Raw genomic sequence first — 9,175 nt, forward strand, 5'->3', positions numbered from 1 at the left:
CTTGTAATTAGCCCTGTGTGTTGTGGAGTTGTTAAATGTTCTACTTGGTATTGAATCAAAATAGCTCAGGCAGTCAGCCAGCAGACAGAAAATGTACCCAGGCACTGCTGTTATCAGTCCTAGAGCTTGATGAGAAAAAACCTGCTGACTCTCTTACTGCGTTTTTTCCCCCTACACTCTTCATTGTTCTCATTTTGATTTACGATCAAATAAACCCAATTCTGCAAAGCCATATAGGAATAATCTTTATTCAGATGAGCAGTCCCTTTGACTTAAGTGGAAGTGGATGCATGAATAAGGGTTTCTCACAGGAGGAAGACATCTAAGGTTGTGCCCTGTTCTTCCATATCTTGTTTCACAAACTGGAGCTCTGTTACAGGGAATGGAAAGTTCAAGTTACTTCAAATTTCATTTAAGTATTATAAACCGTTGGAGAGCAGAGTTTCATACATGCTATAGTGTGTCTGTCTTTATGTTTTGTCTGGAAAAACATCTAATTTCTAATTAAATACTCAATTAAAAGTTGCATGCTTGAGCACAATTAAACTGCAATCTGAAAAATTGATGGCATCACAAAGGTAGTATATAAGAGCTGTGGTGCTCTGCAGGTCTTTGTCTTATCTTTGTCTGTAAATAGATTCCATTTACAGAAGGATATATTTAAGATGTTTTGACATGAGAAATGTTAGAATGTTTCATGAAATCTAGCTCTAATTATTTTAGTAGTTGTCACCTGCAACTTTCAAATCATTCATAACACCTGTATCTTGCTGGCTGGGACAGGACCCTTGTTCCCCACAGCTGTTTCTAATCCACCTTTGCCAGTTCAACCTGCCCTTGCAGTGCCAGAGCTCTGGCATGTGCACTGTGAGTTGAAAAATGCTCCATGACAGCAAACAGGATAGGTCCAAACCCCAGCCTCTGCCTTGCCTCCCAGATAAAGGGCAGATCTCTTGGTCTCTCTCTCTCAGGGGTTTGGGCAGTCAGTTAATCATAAAAAATTGAATTTTCTTTTTCCCCTCTTGAAATAAGAATGGTCTTAACAAAAAAAAACCTGAGCAAACAAATGCAAACCCACAAATAAACATATGTTTAGGATAAAAATGCATATTTTAAAAAAAAAAAAAACACAACTAAACAAACAAACAAAAGCAGATCCAGTCTTTTTTTTTTTTTTTTTTGTGTGTGTGTGTGTGATCGATCCCATTGTTTCTGTGGTTTTCTGAATATAAGTTCTTGCCCAAGAACTTGTCCCTGATGAGCTAATAGAGATGGTCATAAAAATGCGGCCCCATCCTTGTAGTGTCTAATAGCCTTTACCTCTGGGTTTTGCTGCTGTCACAGATGTTTCTTAGGTCATGCTCATGCAGACACAAGAGATTTCTTCCACGTTGTAGGAGCTGTGCAGCCTCCCCTTGTCCACGGCTGTCAGCTTAGGTTTTGTGCTCCTCTAAGTATGCCTGCACACTCCCAGTTTGAACTTGACTGATGTCCAGCTGGCTCAGAGCAGGAGACAGAAGCCCTTCTTGTCAGCCTGACAAAAGATGTGCCATTAAAATGAAAAGGCACAGCAAGAGGGAGAACAGCAGAGCTGTGACCCGCCAAGCTGATCTGGTTTGAAAAGGAAGGCGGGAACACGCTGCCATGTACCCCTGGTTGAATTGCCCCTGATCAGTAGAGTTTAGAGTGTGTGGGAGAATAGAGGGAGTTTGCCATAAATTCTGCACCTAGCAGGCCAGGCTAAACTGAAGACTTCCCAAATCCAACCCATGGGCTGATTTGTTTTGGATCACCTAGAGAGTTGTTCACTATTTATGGCATCAATCTCTCAGCTGATTTTAAAATATCAGATAATTTTTTAAAGCTTCCAAAGATAGTAGCATTTTTCTCTACAGCAGAAAACTCAGCTCTGTAGTGATGAAGGTCAGTTCACATATAAATTTCTTAAGTGGCTTCAATGGTTGTAGCACTGAAATAAGGCTCTAAGGTGAATTCTCAGTGTTTAACACAACTATTATTTAGTTGAGCCTAGAATGAGATCACTAGAATGCAAGTGAGACACTGCATTATTTCACTTCTAAATGTATTGACTTCACACTGGAGGAGGGGAATGGCAGACAGAGGAAAGGAAGATTAGAAGTAACTGCTGCCTGCAGCACCCTAAAGCAACTGGTGATAGCCCTAAGCTTTTGTTATGCTTGCCTCCAGCCAAATCACTTTATGCTGTGATACTGCTGCAGCTCCCAAGCTGGCCAGGGTCAGGCTGTCAATACTTGGATAGAAGACCTCAAAACAGCACTTACTTGCTGAAGAAAGTGCTGATAATTATTTTGTACCCAGCACCTGCTCTCCCGAACTGCAGCCAATGCAGCGCCCGCTGGCTGAGCACCGCGCAGGGCTTTAGATAGGGTAGGAATGCAAGGGCTCAGCGACCAGTTATTGTGGCTGTTGGTTGTTATCTGAGCTCTGAGGGGTTTTTAACTGAGAGTGGGCTCCCATTTGCCTAAATATAGTATGTGTTGTATATGTAGGAATGCCTGTGCCCCAGTGAGCTAAAAAACAAGCTATGGGAGAATAGAGGACACAATCCAGTTATCCATTGAAAGCAGTTAGGAAAGGTCTGTTGGCCCTAACAGGATTAGTCTTTCACCCAGAGATCATCTAACACATGGCATAAAGTAAACTGGTGTGGCTTCCTATCTATGGCTCTCTGTTTAGTGACCTCCTATTAACCCTTTCCAACACCAAATCCCAGTGGCCTTACCTATCTTTTCTTTCCCCTCATAGGTTCGTGCCTCCTACAAGCTCTTTGCCTGCTGTGCTCCCTCTCTCTGCTTCCTTCTTCTCCCCCACCTTACACACATCCTCTGGGGCCTGTAGCTGCAGCAGGATGAGCAAAGGGCCAAAACTGCTGCAAAGGCAGTTACAGAAATTAAAGGGTGGGGAAAAGAGCAAGAAAGGTGTTCTGCAAGACCCAGAGTAGCTCTTCATGCCCAGAAGAGGGTACAGCTGGAAAAGGAAATGCCACAGTTTGTTGCCAGCTATTTAAATCATTCAATCAGCAAACGTAGGCTTGAAAAACTGAAAGCGAAGATCATCAGAGCTAAAGGAAGACTCGTGGCAACCACTCATACATACCATGTTGTGACTGACTTCCAGCATGGATCATCTAATTGGATCTGTTTAAATATATTGTTGCCTTTGTTTAAATTCTTTCCAATTTCTGTACCATTGCCTGAAACAATGACTTCTATTTCTTGTGTATTGCAGAATTCTTTGTAGACCTGGACTCAGTGATGGGACCCTTAACACAACACAGCAGTATGACCAATCTGGTTCGTTACGTTCGCCAAGGACTCCACTGGCTCCGCATTGAGGCTCATTTGTTGTAGTGACTGCTGCCCTGTTCATGCCATCCCCATTCTTCTACCTCTACCAGCGCAGAGACGATCACTGGTGGAACTCCACTCATTTCTGGAAGTTTATTCATGTAACTTCATTTTTATTGCCTTTTTTAATATCCTATCTATTGGAAGTAGAAGTCACCATAAATGGAACTTATGACTCAAGAGCAGTATGTGTTGTACCATCTAATCATTTTCGACAATTTTCTATGCCTTGTGTCTCCTGGATCCTGCCCTCCTGATGTGCTTTATAAAACGGTACATTCCCTGCAGTATTGTTTTAAGTCCATGCTGCCTTCAAGTGAAAACAAAAAAAGCACTTTGAGAAGATATGGATTCCTGAGAAATAGTACAAAGCATCTTAAATATTTGAGGGTATATATGAGAAGTCCCTTCTGAAATAAATTAGTAGAAGTTATAGCTACTCATTCCAAATTGTCTTCTGAACCTGAACCAGGCTTTTTGATGCTTAATTCTGGCATCATTACCCGAAACAGTACATTCCTAAGATTTCATACTTCCTGTAGGTTTAATCTCTAAAAGAGAACTTTGAATATCTTACAGGTACATAATGTAAGATCACCAAAGGTGTTAAGAGGTAAAAGGTTGAAGGAATGCCTCATTAAAGAATGATGACACACTATGCAATGAGGTTTTGATAATTCCATTCTTCCTGTTTATTGTTGGCTTAATAATTTCAGTAGGCAGCAGAATTTATTGCAGTTTTTAGGCAATTGCAAAATACTAGCTTCCATAGTCTCATCTACCATTCCTGTAATTCTGTGAATTTTCTTTCAGTTTTACTGCTTATTCTCAAATACTCATCCAAGATTTTTCTTCATAGAACAATCTCTCCTTGCATAGTGACTCAGTGAAAGCAGATTTTAACAGGACCGCTACACTCTAAGCATTGATATTGTATGTAAAAGTCCATTAATAAGTGTATGAAGATTCTTCATGAAACTCTCTAGAAGTTTAACTAACCAGCTACTGTTGAAACATTATAATTCCATGTGGCATCAATTCTCACCTGTTTTGTTCATTTCAGAGCATTAGAAACAAACAGTATTATCTTGCTATCTTGAAAACAATGTCAAATTAAATAAAATCACCAGATTTACCCAAAAGCAATATAACATTTGTCTAATAATGGCCATTCAGTCAGATTACCTATTTTCCAAGCTCTGCATCTGTTTACCCATGCTGTCATGTTTTGGACCATTCCTCTAATGCGTGAATAATAATGAGACAATTCAGATAGAATTTCAAAGCAATTGTGAATAAATTACACCATTTCACATTTGCTCTTTCCTCTTCTTTTTTTTCCCCTGTTATAAACTGCACTGCTCTTCTGGTGCCACTGCAAGAAGCACCGGTGCATGAAACAAAGCAAAATGAATTTATATTAATAATTCACAAGACTTGAAATGGTCTCATCTCATTCTTGATCTAACGCCTGCATACCTTACTGAACTGTCAATTCCATTTCTATAAACAGAAAATGCTCATAGCAAAGTAAATATTATTCTGTCTCATCTCACTGAAATAATACAATATGCGTCTTAAATGCCATCCAGATATTAGTTAATTGCAATTACTTTCTGCTATATAATCCAGTATATCCTTTAATCTGGTGAGTTATTGGATTCTACTCACTGGGTTGTGACCAGATAAATAGGACAAATTTGCATTTTAAAGGTTCAGGCTGTTAGGATTTTTAGAGCAGGCCTTGGATATTTGCAAAAAGAGCAGCTTAAGGACTCTGCCCAATACACACTTTAGACAAACATTGCTGTAGCTATTGTATATTAGCTCCCTGCAGTACCACCTTTTCTTATAAATCAGTAATTCCTAATTTATTTATTTTTTCCACAAGACTGTGTTGTAAATGTAGCCAAGGTGCATCATTAGAGAGATCATCCAGTTTCGGGTTGTCTGCAAAGGAATTTTGCAGAACATGCACATATTGTATTATCTGCACATCCTTGTTCCTGAAGTGGTCGATAACATCCTTATCAGTTCTCTGAGGGTTTCAGTAACATGGCTGAAACGTGGATCTGACAGCATTTGTCACACTGATTCTGGCCCCTGGAGCTAATTAATAAAACCACAACAGTGAGAACTACTCAGAAATACAGATGAAAGATGGTGCTTGGGTTGTTTTACAGAAAAAGAAAACAAAACACTTGTAATACTTTAATTTTTTTAACAGGAAGAGCACTCGAGGTGAAGTAGTGTTGAGGTGGTTTTGTCATGAGGCAGTGTTTTCCATTCTTTTTGCAGGATCTCACTAATGAGATTCAGTGACTATTCAGTCTAATTAAGTGCATTGTCGTCACTTGTTCCTTTAATGTAGAGTGTAACCCTAGACTCCCATGCATTTATGAAGGATAGGTAAGTCTTGAAATACAATCTTCAGACACAAGACTGTTCAAAGAGTTAGCTGATGAAAACAGCATATTATCTTACCCCTGTTGCTTGCAGTAAACAGACTCCTATCTCTAAATTTACCCCATGTTCACAATTCTTTGCTTAAACAGCTTAAGGAATTAACCCACCTGATTTTGTACCCCGTGACTTAGCTTGAAATGTATGCTGAATCAATGGCATGATTATAATAAGTCCAGCAGTCAAGCCTAGGATCACAAGCCAACTTACTATTTAGCAGTCTTGTTTCAAAAGCAGCTTAGAAACAAATTAAATATGGAGAGTGAATTACCATCTTATCCCTGGGGATGATGCTTCTTTTGGGTTAGTTATTAAGGATTATTGCACTTTTACAGGCACTGTATTCATCTCGTTTCAAATGCCAACATATCGTCTTTGTAGAATCATTTTACCCCTTAAAATATTACTTCCAGCAGAGTTAATCAAATGAGATTGTTTGTTTGTTGCAATCCATGGGGAAGCAGCATGTGTTTGCTTGGGCATTTGCTCTGTCTGAAGTCATGAACCAAGCCTCAAAAATTACAATATTGGCTTCAAATCAGGGTGGGTTTTTTTTAATAAACTTTTTGGTTCCTGTATGGTCTTCTGGATACTGAGCTTGGAGACTGATTTCATTACATGTTTTCAGGCATTTTTCAAGCATGCTGAGGGCCAGAAATGTCACATTTGTTTTTAATAGTGATAAACTGGGACAGTGATGTAATCTTTTGATTTCTGCAGCTAGGATTTAAGAAGGACACCAAGCTTCATAAAAAATTGCCAGAGCTGACAAGACTGTCATTTGTGTCCCATGCTCCAGGAGATTTGGAGCAATATCAATAGTTCAGCAGTGAAAGGAGCATGTGAAGGGCTAAACACAAGCATTTGGGAGCTCCATTGGTACAAGATCCAAGGGCAGCAAAGTCCTAAGTGCTGAAGCGAGGCATTTACATAGCACTTAACCTCCATGTCAAGAGCTGCAGCAAGTCTGAAGTGAAATATTTGACAACATGCAGGCAGAATATCCTGCTCAGAGTGCTGTGAGTATCTCTAGCCATGTGCTGTGTGTTGGGAAACCACGGCCCTTGAGAGCAGGGATCGAAGGGGAAGCCTGAGGTGATGTATCCCATATGGGCCATGTTCCCTAGACCATGGTCACTGATCTCAGCAATGCTCCTTTGCCTTCTTTCAAAAGACAAATTGCTTTTCCCACTCTTAGCAAACTAACAGAGTAAACAGTTCATGCTGAGTTTGGCTCCCCAGGTTTGGCACAGTATTTGTGCTTTTTTCTTTTATTTCATCTTACTTTATTTTTTAGTCATTCTGGTTTAGCTTACAGCCCTTGTGTTGATAGTGTTGGTGCCCATCTTCCCAGCTTCTTATAGCTTAATTTTACTTTTTCTTACATGGTCTTTGGACTTTTGATCATTTAAATAATTTTTCTGTGAATATATTTTCTTTACATAGATGACCTCATTGGAAAGATAGGGACAAGTCGGTTGATTTTAGTGTGGGGCTTTTTAAGAAAAAAGATTGAGATCTTCATTCCTCGTAAAGAAACAAAATCTGTGAAATTTAATCTGGACGTTAATTTTGATGGATTTTGTTATTTCATAGATTTTTATGATGTTCTTCCATTCTGATAGTTTAGATTCACTGACACATTTCTAGGTACTTTGGAAGAAATGTTCTCATGCTATTTTTATCAGTATTTAATGCTGTATCAATTCAATGATTAGGTTTGTAAGTGCAACTTAAAAGATTGCAAAAATGGGGCTGGTAACAAATTTTGACTTAGATATTAATATACTTCTTTGCTTGGAGTTCAGCAGAAACTCTACTACTCAGAGCATTGAAGCAAGCATGTCAGTGTGAGACTGTGTGTGTAGACATGTATGGATTTGGATGTGGATTTGCAATGAAAAGTCCATATTCATTACTTCATAGCACAGGAAAAAATGCAGTAGCCTTAAAGAGTAAACTCTTAGCACTGCTGAATGCAGAACTATTGAAGTGTTCCTCTGTAGTATGTAAATAGTCCTGTTTGCATCTGTTGTCCTCTTGCAGACAATGAAGGTATGACAGAAAGTACAAATCTGTCACCTGGTCCTGTGGTCTCTGAAGTCAAGACTGCAAGTGCTGTTAGTGTATGTTTTTTCAGAATGTTACCTTGTTTGCAATAGACCAGTGTCTTGGAATTTTAAGAAAAGGAAAACATTTCACAGGTCAACAAAGAAAACTGTCTTTTTGAACCAAGTGTAGAAATGTCCTGCCCATGGGCAAGCCCACAGACCAAGGTGTCATTGCAAAGGGCCTTTGCCTCTTGCAGTGTCTCCCCAGCCTCCCTGGAGTGCACTGGAAGTGAGGCAAAGGGGGTGAAGATGAGAAACCAGCCCAATGTCTTTATGACATCTTCCAGCTTTACTTCATGTGCTATTTTATAAATACAAATGAAACAAGTCCTGTTAATGTTGCCAGGGCTCAATTCCTCTAATACTCCTCCTGTACTTTCATGCACAGTGTGTGCAGTCTGTGCTCATGAGAGAAATATATATATAAAAATCACTAGATCTAGTGACATATTGTAGATATACCACTTGATATTTTATAGCCTATATGTATAGGTTACAAGCTCAGTTAGGCTCTCCTTCACTATCAAAACCTCCCTGCCACTGAATACAAGATGCTTCTGCCTGACTTCCAGAGTAGCCCTCTTGTTCGCAGTGCCCTGGTCAGACCTGCCTTGCTGATGGACTTGGTAGCTTCACTTTACTCATTCTGTTTCTAAGATGTTTTGTCTATTTATTTTGTCTTCCAAGATGAGTGATTCTGATCATCTCATGCCAGTTTAAACCCATGGTGGTAGCTGCTGAAGTCAGAAGAGATTGAGTTGAGATCTTGTGTGCAGCCAGGGGCATCCCAGGGCTCTACAGATAGAAGTGAGAGCAAATTCAGGTGCAGATGAGTTACTGCATATAACTGGTGTCAGCTGAGAAACCTGGCCAGATCAGAAGGCACTTCAGCAGAAATACTGTGAAGATAAGCTGTGCCCAGAACCACAGGATACCTACCAACATCTCAGGCAGCTTGTTGACACTGTAATCACATTAGGTAAAGGTGTGAAGAGTGGTTTAAAGAAACTGGGGCAAGTTGGTGTCTGGCATTATCCATTTAACCTGTGTGTGCTTCTTGGGAAGGGGGAGACATTACTGTTGTTATGTCCTGCAGAATAACACCTATACCATGGTATCCTGCAAAATCTGAATATGGCACCATCCCCTCCAATTCCTTAATCCACCTCAGGGTGCCACGACATGTCACAAAGAGCAATGCTTGTCACTGCC

This window comes from Chaetura pelagica, unplaced genomic scaffold (assembly GCF_000747805.2).
Source record: "Chaetura pelagica isolate M959 unplaced genomic scaffold, ChaPel_1.0 scaffold344, whole genome shotgun sequence".
NCBI classification, from domain to species: domain Eukaryota; kingdom Metazoa; phylum Chordata; class Aves; order Apodiformes; family Apodidae; genus Chaetura; species Chaetura pelagica.